Genomic DNA, 17,660 nt, shown 5'->3' with positions numbered 1-17,660 from the left:
ATCGGTACACCATGTTGGGGAGAGTGGAGACCCAAGTGGGGGCTTCATAGATGCAACATTAATAATATATCATTATAGAGTAGTGAGGTACCTGTTGATATGTTTTGGATTAATAGGGCAATTTTGGTTCTTGTGCCTGAGTTCATGCTCATATAGTATGAAATATAAAAAAAACCCTGATCGACATACAGGGTTTTTTTATTCACAATATTGGTAATGGTCTTTGGTCTATGTTCAACACCTTCAGGGTTAGGTTTTATCTCCAAACAGACGCTTTTCCTTAGGGTTTTTTGTCGCTTTGTGGGTGGAAGGAGACTTATTGCTTTGAGAGCACCACATTGAACTGCATAGATACACATACGACTTTCCGGCTGATTTGTTATATTGATGTGCATTCGCAAATAGGCACTGCCACCTCTGTGCATTTGTTGAACTACATTCTTTCTGTATTGAATTATCTTGAACAGGAAGGATCCACCAAGATAAACATCGTAATCCCTGGAAATGGGCTTTCTTTGAGAAAGGCACAATTAAACATACATACCTTCTTATACACAACAGGTGATGGGAGGAACACTTGCAATTTGTCTAATCACCAGCAATCACACGGGGTAGAATTCAAACCCATTGTTCTTTTGCTCACCGTGCCACCTCAGTTCAGACCCAGTTATATACATATCAGACTTGATCCTGCTTCTCATGGGAACAGTTCAGCTCAAACTGCCAGGCAGGTCCGGTCCTCACCGAAACAGAACACAAGCAACCTAGGACCATTTTGGCCTGATAAAGCATTCCTCCCATCACCTTCTGGGTGTTTGCTATACAGACATTCTTAAACATAATCCAAGCCAGCTTCATAAATCAAGTAGGGTGATGAAACTGTCATTTCGCTCCAGTCTGGCACCATGTGGTTGCATTCTCCAGCACTCGAGGGGGTGAGTTGGCGAAGGAGGGTACACCTTCTAGTCTTACTACGTTTTCCCATCAGTTCTCCCGCCCAAAAGTGAGGGTTTGAACTGGGGGCTGCCATCTGCTGCAGACCTTTGAAGCTTCCCTCTCGAGCACTGTGCCCATCCTGGGGGAGAAGGTGTGACACCGCTGTGCTTTGTTTATGACAACAGAGAGCAGAGGCTCTCAACCCAGGGGTCCAGAAACACGGCTGGTGCTGGCATGCTGCCTAAAGCCAATCAGAGACCACACCAGAGTTGGAAGGTTTTAGGGAGGCACCTCCAAGGTGCCATCTGAGTACATGGTTTAATAAATGCAACACTGGCATCAGTGTGGATTTATTGATACTTGACACTCCTGGGTTCAGAAAAGCCATCATGGTGCTGTGGAACTCGAGTTGTCAAGTTTCCAGCCTATGCACTTTCTATGGCTTCCCAGGCACTTACGATATGTAAGAATAGACTTAAATATGTAGATATGCCCACACCTGTGATATAGTGCATCCTGCCTTAGAGAGGTGACTCACCTGTACCCTCGACGGTGCTGGTTGGCATGGCACACAGGCAGTTTGCTATGTAAATGTTGTCGTTTTTCACTGCACCAAGGCATGCAAGCTGCAGTGGCATGGCTTTGGTTAGAGGTCCATTTTAGTACCCATGCCCTAGGTACCAAGGGTATCATTTACTAGGGACTTACAGGGGGGCTGAAATTACCAATTGTGGTACTGTTTTAGGGAAGAAGTACGTGCACAGGGAACCTGGTTGGCAGGGACGCTGGGCACTACAATCGAAACCACCTCATTCTCCAGGCAAAAAGTGGGGGGCTAACCATGTCAAAAGAGGCCCTTTCTCATAATGACCAGTATCAAATTATAAAGAGTAGGTAGCTAATACAATGGCGACAAAAGAGGCAGGTGTCCAATAAGGCAGCACTTTCTCATAAAAACTTTATTCTCATCTCTTGTTTTATTAAAAACAATAAAATTATTTGAAAAGAAAATATCTGATAAAAGAACCAAGCGCTGATTAACAAATTGACTTTGGGTGGCAAACTTAAGGTTCTATACAACCGAAACCCAGGTGCAGAAATGTAGATCTTCCCAAAAGATGTACACAGGGATATGATGTCAGCATTAGTAGATTTATTAGCACTGGAGAATAATCCCAGCCATCTTCCCCTCCACTTTTAAATAACAACATTCTTCTTTAGAACATCTCTAACCTCACTCATTTCACCAGCGATGATGACATCACTAGAACACAGATACAACACATTTCCCTGAAGTGGATTCAACAATCATGCAGAGTCACTATGTTTAAAAGGGCTTTATTTTATATTTTAAGGCTTCAAACATAGTCCCTGTAAGATTGTCCACAAAGTTCTAGTGGTATGGGTGGACTTTTGCTCTTGGCTCCCAGCCTTCTGTCAGTCTGTGGGAAAATAAATTTGTGTTCGCCTAGAAAAAACCGGACAAGAAACGGTTCATTAATGTTTCAGCCCTGGTTATGATTTCCACCACCTATACCTTGTGTCAACCAAAATAATGTCCAAGGATCGAGATCCTTTTCACCGAAGTTCAACTGAACAGTGGGTTTGTTGTTTGGGAAGGAACACACGTGGCCATCCCTATCTCACACCATCCTGCCCAATGAAACCAATACGGCCGCAACTTTTTCCTGAGATCACGGACCTCCTGTACCATGGTAGACTGAACTACAGCTCCATTCCCACACGTTGTCGGACATCTGCTGGCCTCGTCTCAACTCTTTATTGCTCGTCTCGCTTGCGGATTCCATCTCCACTTCCCCGGCCTTCGGGCCGTTCATCAGTTTGGGTGTCCTTGTCGTAGCCTGCCAAGTCCCCATCAGGTCTCCTCCTTCTCCTGGTGTCCTGCGATGCCTTCCTCCTCCGGCCATTCTACTTTCACCCAGCATAGTGTAAAACCCCGCCCCTTCCAGATGGCTGTTACTTGTCCTGTTCTGCACTGCTAACCCCCTGGTTAATGTGGTGGCAAAACCACTGCCAATTTGAGGGAATCCAGTTTACTTTTGTGTACCCCGAGACACTCCCTGTTTTACAAAACCTAAAACAACCCTCAGCCACTTGAAATATAATACAATAACGATATACAATATAATAAACTCATTACATTATAACAATAACATTGAAAGCATACTTATGCATACAATAAGAAACTTAACACTAAATAATTACAAAGGCATATTTTATTGACAGCAGGAAGACTGTAGACAAAATTCCCTGTGAAATAGGTTTAATAAACTTCCTATTACATTGTGCTATAAACCACCAAATACTTTGATGCTCTTGTAACTCTTTGACTTTTCCTCAATTTCTTCAGATCTCCACTCCCATTACCATCCATCACCTCTTCACATAATGTTCCCATTACTTTATTACATTCAATCACAACCACTCTATTCAAATTCCAAATACATGAATCGGCAGTCTTAATCGAATAGTTAATAATAATACTGGGACTTATTAATCGCATTGCTACTTCGGACGAAGTGTCCCACCACTGAAATCCAACTCCTGGAGGTTCAGATCACATCAAGTGTATCGCAAAATCATCCCAAGGCAAATAGCCAGTTGGTTTTTTTTCCAGAAGAGGGATTCCTAATGGTGCCTGCCAAATCTGAAGGAGTAGGGAGGTCCACAGAAACTGCTCTAAAGAACTAAATGAGGAGCCCTCAATAAGCATTCTATTAACTGTGGGAATGCTGACCAGCAGAGCCCGAGCAGATCTAAGATTCCTGGAGGGAAGGTAAGGCTTGATGAAGGAATGCAGATAGAGAGGACCCTTGGTAACAAAAGCCCTGTAACAGTGGCATAGGGCTTTGAAGTAGAGTCTCTGTTTCAGAGGCAGCCAGTGCAGCTTGAAGAGTGCAGCCTCCATAGGAGCCTGTCTGGGAAGATCCAACCGAAGGAGGGCCACCGCATTCTGCACTCGCAGCACACGGTTTCTTCAGCCGGGTTTTAGACACCTCTAGGTAAAGTACATTACAGTAGTTCAGCCTGGAAAAAAACAGTGTCTGGACAACTGTTTTGTTTGCAGATTATGGCAGGAAAAGAAAGGTCCCGAAGCATTTCCCTGCCAGAGCCGTGATCTGGCAGTCAAAAGTGAGCTGCATGCCAAACCAAGTGCCTAGGTTTTTAACCTTGGGCTTGGGACAAAGGCCATCATGTGGTGCACCAGGTGGACGATTGTTTGCCCAAGATGAGAACCTCAGTTTTTCCTGCATTCTACTTGAGACATTTTAAATCAATGCATTGGCCGAGCTTCATGAGGCAAGATCTCAACGAGGTAGCCATCTTGATGGAGTTCTGTGATAGGGTGATAATAAGCTGTGCATCATCTGCGTACATAATGATTTTAAAACCATGGCAGTGGCCGCATGTATAAATTAAATATTAGGGCTCAGGGAAGAGGCCTGGGCACTCCCTACTGGAATGGGAAAATCTGCGATTGGAAAGGTTTTTGAAACACCTGCAAGGTGCATTCCTGCAAAAAAAGAAGCACCCATTATAGGGCTTTATAACCGACACAACAACTCCACAAAAGCTCAACCAAAAGGTTGTTGAACACTGTTGAATGCCTCATTAAGATCCAACATTAGAAGTCCTGGAGGGTTGCCCAGGTCCAGAATTTGGTGAATGGATTCTTAAGCAAGTAACAGGGCAGACTGCATGCTATAGGAGAGGCAGAATCCCGAATGTGTCCTGTGGAGTAGGTCCTTAGCCTCTATGAAAGTGGAGAGCTGCTGGTTGACGTACTTTTCTGCGACGTTGGAGAAAAATGTTAACAGTGAGATGGGCCATGGGATCCAACACAGGTTTTAAGTAGTGAGACCGTCATCCTGTGGAAGCTGGGCTGATGCCAGTGAGCTAATAAGTAGCTCACAGAGCACAGGCTGGATAGTTTCCACCTCTTGCTCCAAAATGAAGGGGGAAGTTGGGTCAAGCGGGGAACCAGACTTGACTGACGTGATAAGAGGAGAAAACTCCTCAGATTGAATAGGTTTATTGTAGACCAACCTAGAACAATTATCTAAGGCTTCAAACCAGGTGTTAAGACAAGGAGAGTCTCTGGATTATACTGGAAAAGAGGCGTAAATAGTTCCCACTTTGTCTAAGAAAGACTGAGCTAAAGTGTTACATCCATTCTTAGAATGTGCGGTTGAGGCTGAAACACGAGACTGTGGAGAGGGACTTGACGTTGGCAAAGTTTTCTTGAGAGGAGTTCTGAGCAGAAAAAAATTTGATTAGCATAGAAATTGCGGCAAGATTGTTTAATGTTGCCATGATACGCTTTAAGGTCCGTCAAACAATTGGCTTTGCGAGGGTATCATAGGCTTTATGCCAAGAACACTCCAAGAGCTTGCAGTTCTTTTTGAGTGAGAGCAGTACATCACTGAACCACTTGACTGATGTTTTTTGTCTACGGAGAGTCAGATCAGCCAGAGGAACTAGTTGATTTAAGGCATCAGAGATCCAGCTTTCCAATTGTGAATTCACTTTAAGGACACAACTGTCGAGGGTGGGTTGACTTACACAATTTAATTACTCTTTTTGGTTTACAGAATTTATCACCTTGATTTTTCCCCGGCTTGCTAATTCTCACCCAATTACCTACCCTCAATTTCATCACTCTCACCCCTCTTCTATCATTAAACCATCTCATCCTCTTCTTCACCTCCCTTGTCTCTCCTGCCAATTCTCTTGTTCACCATCAACCCTCCCACACTTGGCATTCACCCATGAAGGAGACAAAAGTGTTCGGTTTCCTTCCCCTAAACAATTCAAAGGGAGTTTTCCCAGTAACAGAGTGTGGCATCAACCAATACACTTTCCTCTTCACCTCACTTTTCCATTTCAACCCATAGCTGTTGGCCACCTGTATGGTTTCTTTCAATAGCCTATTACATTTTCCCACTATCTCATTAGCTTTGGGATGATATAACACATACTTCTTGTGCTTGATACCACATTCCACAAGAAAATCCTCCATCTCCTTTGAAATTAACTGAACTCCATTGTCCGTTAACAAAATCTTTGGTATACTTTCTCTTCCTAAGAGGTTCTTCAGAAACCTCACAACCTACTTAGTTTCAATTATACTAACAAAGCCTTCCTCGGGGTACTAAGAAAACACGTCTATCAAGACCAGCACAAACTTTGTCACACCTCTGAAATGTATAGGCCCCAATATGACCAAAGCAAATTCTTCCCATGGACCACCAGGTAATTCACTGACTAACATGGGTTGAGTCCAAGGTTTCAAACCTTTTTCGTTCAATGCACAGTGCATACAATCCCTTATACATTTTTCTACTCCAACATCTATCTCAGTTCATTAATATACTATCCTCAATCTCTCATTGGTCTTAGACATTTGAGGATTCAAGAGTTGCACTCAACAACTGACCTGTTACCTCTAAACAACAAACTGTGCTTCTCAGACAAATAAACTCTCATTTTCTATTAGTTCCCACACTCAACACATCATCAGGTGGATCTAATCAAGACAAGTCTTCACAGAAAGGTTTAGCTCCTGGAATGTATTGCACTTCAAATCTATATACCTGTAATGCGATCACCAATTTGGCGATTCTGCTAGAGACAGCATCAATACCTTTCACACAAAAAATCTCTTAGAGGCTTATGGTTTGTTTTGACAGTAAATTCACAGCCCTTTCACAGCCCCACAGGAATGCTTTCATCTTCCTCACAGCACAAAAAATGCCGCGCACCTTCCTCTCTACAACAGAATATTGCATCACAGGCCCTTTCAGACTATGTAAAGAAAACATTATAGTCCTTTCAGATTATCCTCCGACTTACATCAGGACCAAACCCAAAGCTTTAAGACTCCTATAAGTAATCAAGGTGGATTTCTGAGACATGTTAAAACTTCTTAAAGCAAGTTCATACTTAATTTCATTAAATTCCTGTTCACACACACCTCATCCCAAACAAACTCTACACCTTTCTTCAACAGCCCTCTCATTCTTTCACTCTTCCTAGCAAAAGTTTGAACAAACTTGTAATAATATTCAGCAATTCCCAACATTTTTAATAATTCATCCTTGTTAGTGGGTGAAGATAATCTTTGAATAGTATGAACTAAACTAGCCTTAGGCTTGATACCCTCTGCTGATACTTCACGTCCCAAATATCCAGTACAGAATTTCCTAAATCTGCATTTTTCTCCCTTTAAGGTTAGGTTGACCTCACTTAATCTCTTGAGAACTTCCCTCGCCATTTTATCATGTTGCTCCACATCGCATCCAAATATTAACACATCATCCTAATAAACTTCAATTCCTTTCAGTTTCCTCAACCATCGCTCTCTGAAAAACAAAGACCGCCAATACCAAACCAAATGGCATTCTATTATATCTAAAGGTTCTAAATGGTGTGATAAAGGCGGTCAGATCTTGGAGACTTTAATTATGTGGCCAATGTAGAACTAGACAGATCGACTCCACCCTCAAATAACACCCCAGTAGCCAAAACATCCAAAGGGTTCTGGACTCGGTTAAAAGGGTGGGACCTAGTGGACATTTGGAGATCGCAACATGGTAATATCAAATATTATTCATATTACTCTCACATATATAGGCTACATACCAGGGTAGAGAAGTTCATATGCTCAACCCAGATAGGGCCCGCCGTTCCACACATAATACCTTGGATGTACCATAACAGATCATAATCCGCTCATGTTACACGCTCGCCCCATCCCTGAACCTACTCTGATACCCATGTGGAGACTGAACCCCGACCTTCTGGAAGTTGTTTCTTTCAGCACGTCATTACACACAGAGGTGGAAGAATACTTTCAGTTCAACCAAGGCACTGCAAGTTCTAGAGCACTAGAATGGGAAACCTGCAAAATAGTAATAAGGGGATATTGTAGGAGTCAGAAAGTAGGAATGCAGAGACACATTTTAGAAGATCTCAAAGACCTAGAAGCACAGCTACATGATAGGGACATTAAACTGACAACAGAAGAGGATGCACTGGGTAAATCAAAGGAAAAGAGACAGGAATACGATAGCATACTCGAGAGGCTACGATGCTTGGATGCTCGGGAATACATGCGGAAGGGGGTAGAGCAGGTCGTATGCTTACATGGCTAGTACGCCCTGAAACTAGATGATCCCCCATTTCCCGACTCAGGTCGGGAGACGATCAGATAATATTTGGCCCCAAGGACATAAATAATGCATTTAGAGCCTACTATGTAGAGCTGTACAGTGAGCCGAGACCCCTGCCACGGGAGACGTTAATTGACTATCTGGAAGCACTGCCGCTGGAAACACTGGAACCGCATAGACGGGAAGATTTAGGGGGGACGGTGACTGAGATAGAAATCAAGGTTGCAATTAAAGAAATGGCAAAAGGGAAGGCACCGGGTCCAGGCAGCATTCCGGTGGAATTCTATTTGATGTATGCACAGACTCTGCCACCAAAACTGGAGGCAATGTACGCCAAAGCCTGGGAGAGAGGAGAATTGCCCTCCTCGACTAGAGATGAGCTGGTGGTCCCACTCCCAAGGGTCAAGACGGCAACCCCAAGCACGTCTAAATATAGACCTCTATCGATGTTAAATGTTGATTTTAAAATTCTAGCGGTTAGACACTTGCCATTTATGACCAGTTTGATCCATAAAGACCAAAACAGGTTTGTACCAACTAGATCCACATCAGGGAATTTGCGGAGGCTTTTTCAAGTCATGCACCACCCAGATAGGAATTCTTACCTAGGCGCCCCTATTAGGTCTGTAGCTTTAGGGAAGGCGTTTGATTTGGTGAGGTGGGATTTTCTAAAAGCCGCAATGGAAAAGATGGGGCTGGGAGAAAGGTTGATTAGGCGAGTGAAAATGTTGTACACACACCCTACGGCAAGGGTCAAAACAAATGGAGTGGTGTCGGAAGCGTATAACATACATAGAGGTACTAGACAGGAACATCCACTGTCCCGGTTGCTATTTGCGATTGGAATAGAACCACTTTAGGCAAAAGAGTCACTATCTGGGCATTCGCCTAGGGAATGGTTTGCATGTAATCTCACTTAATGCGGACGATTTACTATTATATCTGAAAGATGGTGGTCGGGGAGTACAGCAGGCACTAGCTCTTATGGACACTTATGCAAGCTTGGCGGGACTTAAACTTAATAAAGCCAAGACACTTGCCTTCCCATTAATTATTGGGGGTACCTTCCTATGGGACTGACTTGGCCCCCATGCTCATTTAAATACCTTGGCATTCAAATATTCCATGCACTGACAGACCTGAGGGAGGGCAACCTGAACCCGGTTTTGAGGTCCCTAAAACCACGTGTGCCGTTTTGGGATTCACTTAAGCTATCATTTATGGCTGGCATTGCTCTTTCAAAAATGATTATGCTTTCCAGATTACTATTCTACTTTGCGAACTTGCCGGTGATAGATATGCCAAGATGGTTCGCAGGCCTACACCAAACGTTCTGAGAACTGATATGGGATGGAAGGCGGAACAGAGAATCTCTGGAGATATTACAACGGGCACAAGAGGCGGGAGGACTAGGTGCACCAGACTTCGAACTGTACTACTTGGCGGCCCAACTCCAGTGGCTAGCCCAGTGGCAGGATGGTAGATATTTAGAACTGCTGGAAGAAGAGGGGTGGAAAAACAGCCAAAGTTGGTTAGTAGCTAAGTTGCTGCAGCCAGTGGTGCAGTTTCCCAAATCTTATGTGCTCCCACAGACGACCCTATATTGTTGGAAGAGATGCCGCCGTCGTACGAAGGCAGACCACCCCTATGCCCCTGAGGTATGACCCTATTACCATATACACGAGACATCAGCTCGCACATTGGTCAACAGCGGGAATAACCACTGTGGGAGATGGCTTCCTTATGGGGGCATTAATACCCATAGAAGACCTTATGACACAAACTGATCTCTCACATGGGCAATTTCTAACATACTATTCTCTGACCAAGACATTTGGGGGACTTATGGCATAATAACTCACAGAAACTACATGGTATACCTGACACCTCACCAACTGAACATTATAAGGGGTGACGCGACACAGGGTTGCCCTAAATGCGGAGTGAAGAATGTGTAGTTTGCTTACATGACCCGAGAGTGCACAAATCTGAAAGAATTCTGGGAGAAGGTATTCGACATGATAAAGAAAATACTGGCACGTACCCTGCCGAGCTCAATATAGGTTTGTCTATTATGCTTGTTTCCCAGACCAAAAGCCAAAAAAATAGGCAACAAATTCATTGACCTTGCCTTGATCCTGGCAAGGAGATAAATAGCCCAGCACTCGAAATCACGCACAGCCCCGCATATAGAGACTTGGGAGAATAGTGTTGAAACTTGGGCCAAGGCAGAACAGAGGCGGTTAACACAGGAAGATGCAAGGGGGATCCGAAAGCGTCCACCGTCAGAGCTATGGACAGAGATACTGAGGGAGTGGGAGACAAGACATGAGAGAAGGTAAGGTATGGATCAACTAGAAAGTAATAATGGGTCAACAGGATCAAATGACGAGCAGGACTGAACTGAGAATATGGAGTGCCCTCTTGCGCTGGACTGGCCTCCCCTCACAACCGCACCTAATGATACCCTAATAACACATATATTTGATATGACTCTCAAACTGGACAAGCCCATATCCCCTGACATACATACATAGAATGAACACATGGTGGGACAACACCGGGAGACACACCACCAAAATGGTTAATAGTATTTACTAGATGTGACAAGTTTAATGTAATTAAATATATATCTTTGCAGATTGTTACGAGTAACTCCCTTGAGTACACATGACTAAGTACAGACTCCAGGTGTACATGAATTTGTCTTTTGGACGCACTGCTGTTTATGGTGAATAACTGACCCATGTGAAAATATAATTGATACAATGTATTTGTCATTGGAAACACTATATACACCATGTGACTGTCTGTACAAGTAAACAAAGGTGTTCTTGTTAAGGTAATGGAAAAAATGCTAATAAAGATATATATATATATTTTAAAAGGCTGTCAGATCTTTAGACTCCTCATCCAAATCAATTTGGTGATAAGCCGATATGAGGCCAATGAACGAAAATATTATGCATACCCAGGAAAGATGACATATCAGCAATCTTGGGGGCTTGGGATACTTATCAACAATTACATTTTTGTTCAACTGTCTGAGATTGACACATAACCTCAAATCTCCATTATCCTTTCTAGCAGCAACTACTGGAGCTAACCATTATTGTTCCCTCAACCTCTTCTTTGACCCCCTTCACATCTCAATTTGCTAAGCTTGGTTTTCATGTCATGACATATCTGACCTCACAGAGAATGGCACATTGCGTACCTTACAACATTTCGATTCTGCTCCTCTCTTCAACTTAATTCTGTATACATACCCTCTCAAACACTCAAGCTGTTTTCTGAACAAAGATGGAAATTAGTCAATCATTTTTTGTCTAAACTCCTCACCCGATGTATCATCTTCAATGAATTGTACTTCACCACCAAGATCTTTCAGGTGAAACCAGTTCAATACTATCACATCTTGAAGATACATACACTTTACCATACACATATCTATCTTTATAACCAATAATACTGATAAAGTATCCTTCCAGTTTTGTGGGTTCACCACCATATGCATAGGGCTAATTATCTGTTGTTTGAAGTTGTATCTTCCCTTTAAATTGTTCACAGAAGAAGGCTTTGGACACAAATGTAAGTTTTGCACCTGAGTCAAACAACACTTGTGATTTTCCCTTCTGCTAAACTCTCATCAACAGGACTCTTCTTCTTCTTCCCATCTTCTATTTGTAACACACTTTGACCACATTCTATATCATTAACACTGCCACTTTGTTGTACACTTACTTCCTTGACTTTCTCATTCATCATTTTGTTTTTACATTTAGTCTGGAAGTTTCCTTTCTTCCCACACTTTCTACATGCAGCTTTAAGAGTAGGATTCCCTCATCAAAAACGTTTCTTTTTGAAAATTAAATTTCTTCTCCTATGTGTTATTCTTCTGTTTAACAGCATTAACTTCATGATCAGAATCTTTTTTGATGACTTCTACACATTTAATGGAATGCTCTCTGTTTGGCTATCACCAAGACCTAGTCCAATGTAGGCTAAACCTTTTGCCGAAATTCATCTCTAACTTTCTCGATGTTACAACCCAACATGAACTGATCCCCAATTCTTTATTCAGTCAATCTCAATAATTTATAATACAAAGCCAGTTTTCTTAAAATCAGTGATATAATCTGCCACAGACTCTTCACTTCTCTGCATTCTTCTTTCAAAATGGTGCTAACCTTGGGTAAGTAGTGGATATCAAGTTTTCTAATATATAACTCATATACATCAAGACTTAAAGCATCATTATCAGTAACATCAGGTAGGTGGTCAAAAACATCTTGGTCTTCGGGACCCAAACAATGGAAAAATAAAGCTCTTTTCCATTCAGGACTTAAAGAAGGCCTACACACTCTAGCACATCTTTCAAAAACTTTCTTCTGCTTGCCCCATTTAATTTTAGGTTCTCCTGGCCATGACAAATAAAATAGTGAAGAAGCAATGTTCTGCTTGGTACCACTACAAACAGGAAAAACAAAATAAGCATTTAAGTTTACCAACAAAAATTAAGCTGACACTCAATTATGTGCCCTAGTTTCCACCTATGAATAAACACCAGAGTACAGCTGCAACACTATTTGCACTCACACACACATGCGATTATGTGCCTGAGCCTCCGCCTATAAACAAACACTACAGTACAGCTTCAACACTAAATATCACTTAAGGAGATGTGACTATCACTGAATGAAATGGGAGAAGGCACCGTTGATTTTGTATTTTTTATTTATGTAGACGCAACTAAAGGTGTGCCAATCACCATTTGAGACTCAAGGAAATGTTTTGCAAGAATAATTTTTCTTTTTATATACATGTAGGCACCACAGTAGTAGGGAATTATAAAGCAGAATCTGTGCATTCAAATTCATGTAAAATCCTGCAGATCTAGAAGAAGAGCGAGGTATATTGCCCATCAACCATGTGCCGTCTGTGCTATTCAATGAACATCCACCCAAATAACAAACATGGCTGACATGAGCGTTGCACAAGGACTCTTTCTAGGGGAATTCCTACTAGTTTCCTAACTTGGTGACGAATTAGCGCAGCATAATCCAATGCGCTAAGCACAGAAGGGAGGAGTGTGAGCCCCGGATCATTCAAGTCCAACACACAGGACAGCAGTGCGAGGAAGGTGCGTAAATATCGGGTAGAATTTCCATGTAAACTACCCTAGGAAAGTCAAATCAATTCAATATAGCCCAAAACACACAACTGCTAAAGGGATACCCATCGTAATCACCACATATGAATGTGCAGAGATAAAACTCAGAGAAATGCAGGCAGTCCGCTCCAAAACGTTGGTGAAAGCCAACAGCTTGATCCATAAACACCTCACCTCGAGGTTGGGATGAGATTCTCTATCAGGTCCTTACTTACCTTGTCACCAGTGTAGAATCATAGGAGACCTTCCCAAAGGATGCACACAGGGATGAGAGGTCAACATTATTAGATTTATTAAAACAGGAGAATAATTCCAGCCATTTCCTCCTCCGCTGTTCCGGTTTCAAATAACAACATTCTCCTTAAGAACAACTCTAACCTCACCCATTCAACTGGTAAAGATGACATCCCTAGAACACAGATACCATGCCAGGTTACTAACCTTTTAATTTGGAATAGGACAAGCCTCATAAGTCTCAAGCCAGGAGGCATTAGTTTAAGCCTCATCTTTTGCACCCACTACACAAACACTACAAATTGAGCCCTGTACAAAGGATCACACAAAATTAGAAATATGATGGGATTAAAGACACCAACAGGGGGAAATGAAACCAAGTAGATACACTGCCACCATCTGCTGTAGCACCTCTGTCATTAAGAACAGCGGTATAAAAGGACTTGATGAGACTTACTTTAAAATAGTCCATTCAATATACTCTTTTTGGTCTGGCAACCGCTTTAAAAAGGCACAATACAATGTACAGAGAGTAAGGGTAAGATGTACAGATAGTGAGAGAGTGGACTTTTGGTCAGTCCCCTTCAGTGTGACTATTATTGGACTGTAGCTGGGGCATGACTTGTTGCTTTCAAGTGAGAGTCATTATACTGCTGAAATCACTTATCTCGCTTGCTCGTTGAAGTGCTTTACTTTGCTAAGGGTAAAGAAAAGGGGACTCCCTGCTTTATTTAGACGGCCCAGGGGCAGGGAAAATAACTACTAGTGCACAACAACACTCCGGCAACTCACAATTTAATAAAATGAATTCTTAGCGGAGTAATGGGCTCAAAAAGGACATAATCTAGGGTGAAGTTACATTTTTATCAACATTCAATATCAATAAAATAATACATAGAGAGCATAGAATATGGACTGAATTATTATTAAATATCCATGGTTCATATATAAACACAATACATGTGAAGGTGCAATATAATTCTAAAAAAAGTCACAATATTCACTCATGTATTCATACTGTCACCCTACTGGTTTTCTAAAACAATAGTGCATGATACCTTGCAAGCATGTTATGTATGTTATGTTGGCAGCTTACAAAAACGCATGGTTACTCCAATTCAGAGTGTCCCCGCGCTGAATTCTGACTAGACCAAGATACAGTAGATATAGACTGGGCAGAAGCTACTGTCGGTTAAGATTTTTCTTAAACAACCAGGTTTGGAGATGTTTTCGAAAAGCCAGTTCAGAAGGCTACAATCTGAGATGTATGGGAAGTGAATTCTACTGCTTGACTGACAGGAACCTGAAGGAGACACCGCCAAAGCATTTTCTGTTATATGTGGGGACACTGCCCAGTCCTGTTCCAGCCGATCTCAGGCAGCGCCTGGGATGGTATGGTTGGATCATCGGAAGAAGGTATTTTGGGCTTTTACCTTGTAGTATCCTGTAAACATAACACAGGGTTTTGAATGATATCCTTCCCTCATTAGGGAGCCAGTGAGGGTTTCCGGGGCACGCTCTCTGGGAGTAAATTTTGGGATATTCAGCAGCATATGAGCTGCCGCTTTTTGCACCCCCTGGAGCATGTGTATGCTCCTCTTGGATGCCCCAACGTACAGAACATTGCAGTAGTCTAATCTAGAAGCCACAAAGGCCTGAACCACAGTTTTTATTGCGCAGTCCGGAATAAGCCCTTCCTTATTTTACGGTCCCGAAGCATGTACCTGCAAGGGTGGAGATTTGGTCCGAGAAAGATAGTGTAGAATCGAACCAGACTCCCAGGTTATTTATTTTGTGGCTCGGGGAGAGTGGGGACCCCAACTCACAGGACCACCAGCTCAAAAACCAAATAGATGGTTGCTTCCCTACCACTAAGATATCAGTTTTGCTGGCATTAAATCTAAGGCAGCTGCTTTTCATCCAATTTGCCAGGTCAGCTAGACATAGCTTAAAATCCTCTGCCGCTTGGCCGTTGCCCTGGGCCAAGGTAAGGATCAGCTGCGTATCATCTACATATGACACCGTCTGCACCCCATGATTTAAAAGGTCTGCCAGCGGACGCATACACAGGTTGAAGAGGGTCCGGCTCAACGCCAAGTCCTGGTTCAACTGCCAAAACAAAAGAATGAAGGGTGATTTGGAAGGTGCGATCCTCCCAAAAATTAGCCAGCCAACCAAGAGTGGTGCCACCCACCCCTGCACAGTATAACCTGTCTAATAGCAGACCATGAGAGACCGTGTCAAAAGCGTCACTCAAGTCAAGCATAACTAGAGCCGTTGTATAACCATCGTCTGCTATTTTGTAGATAGAGTCACACGCGAGTAACAATGCAGATTCTGTACTGAAAGAAGATCTAAACCCAGATTATGTCTCATGGAGAAGATCCTTCTCCTCCACAAACTGCATAAGTTGTTGATTAACAAATTCATCAGCAATTTTTGCAAAGAAAGGCAGTAGCAAAATGGGTCTGAGATTTTCGGGCAACAAAGGATCTAAAGTGGGCTTCTTCAGTAATGGGATCACCATGACATGTTTTTACTCTTTGGGAACTAAGCCCGAGCAAAACGATAAATTTAGCAGCTCAGTAAGTACTGGTGCAATTGCTTCTCTATCATGTTCTAAAATTGTCGGGGACACGGGATCTAAAGGAAATCCGGACTATACTTTCAGCATCAGGTTGCTGGTTTCGTCCTCCGAGATAGGTTTCAGGTTGAGGAGCTTGCCTGAAAGAGCTGTGGGGGTACAGGCAGGGGTTATCAGTCTAAAGGTCCTTGCACTCTTAGGGAAAGAGGTTGTTAATCTTGTCTAAGAAGGATTGTGCAATCTGATCACACAGATCAGTTGAGGATGGAATTGACGCTGCCGTACGTTCTAAGGATGTTAAGGATGTTAAGGATTTAATTATTTGGAAATGTTCCCTAGACGAGTTTTTAGATTGTTCAATTTTTGGGAGCGTAGAAATTTGCACGAGCACGCCTAATATCTTTATGACAATTTTTTAGGGTCGCAAGATGGGATCAAGTGGTGGTCCGACCAAGCCACCGGGGTGAGCACGTACATCGTTAAGAAGTGCGAGTTGGGGCGTCACCGCTGTACGCGTCTGAGAGGTTGGGCTCCCTGTGGACCTCGAAGGGCTTCGAGAAGTGGGACACGATAGGCATCAGTAAAGTTGGGGATCTCTGGACGAGGGGGGGATTTAAAACATTCGAGATGCTGCAGACGGAGTTTCAGCTGCAGGACAGTGAATACTTTCGGTACTTGCAGGTCCGTCATGCACTGGGCTCCGTCTTCCCAGACGTTGCCTCCGTCCCGGAGTCTTCCCCCCTGGAGGACAGGGTGCTAGATGGCCATGTCCCAGACAGCACGATCTCACTTATTTACAAAAAACTGATCAATGACCGCTCGGGCTTGCTAACTGGCCTCCGAGAGGCTTGGGTTGCCGATGGGCTGGAGTTGGACGACGAGGACTGGATCTCCGCGGTGGCCTCTCCGAAGGAGGTGGCCATACCGGCTCGCCTTCGCTTCGTCCAGCTTAAGATACTCCACCGGGTCTACATGACGGGGCCAAGGCTTCTGCGTATGGGCTATGCTGAGGATGGGTTGTGTAAGCGTGGGTGTGGTACTTTGGCGACCTTTCTGCATATTTTGTGGGAATGTCCGAAGGTGGAGCGATTTTGGCGTGGTGTGCACGAGGTCCTGCGAGTGGTTACGCGTGTCGCGCTGCTGCCTGAAGCGAGGAGGTGCCTGTTGAATGTGTGGGAACCAACTGACTACTCGGCTCCACAGACGTGGTGGGTGACTCTGGGATATATGGTAGCTAAGCGTGATATTGCTCAACTGTGGGGATCCCAGAAGCCCCCGGCGGTGTCGGCCTGGAAAGAACACATGGACTGGTGCATGTTTCGAGAAAAGGTGGTGTATGTGGCGAGGGGTAAGCCTGGGACATGGGTGAAAGTATGGGGCCCCTGGAACGCCTACCGCGGGGGTATCTGCGCGCCACCATTGCTGCCTGCTGCCTCACCAGCCCCGTCCCCTTAGCTGACTCCTTCCCCCAGCCCCGGGCACAGGGTTCCCCCAGTCCTTGCTCTGTTCCCCTTCCCCTCTTTAGACTCCTGTGGATACT

The 17,660-nt window shown here is 43.6% G+C and overlaps 1 protein-coding gene across 1 annotated transcript in view; it reads right to left on the bottom strand.

The window, feature by feature from the left end:
- LOC146829392 (uncharacterized) overlaps positions 1 to 17,660 on the bottom strand; it is a 434,028-nt gene that overhangs the window by 379,292 nt on the left and 37,076 nt on the right. The window lies entirely within an intron of this gene.

This window comes from Triturus cristatus, chromosome 5_2 (genome assembly GCF_964204655.1).
Source record: "Triturus cristatus chromosome 5_2, aTriCri1.1, whole genome shotgun sequence".
NCBI lineage: Eukaryota > Metazoa > Chordata > Amphibia > Caudata > Salamandridae > Triturus > Triturus cristatus.
The sequence above is the reverse complement of the archived record's forward strand: the minus strand, read 5'-3'. Positions and strand labels throughout refer to the sequence as shown.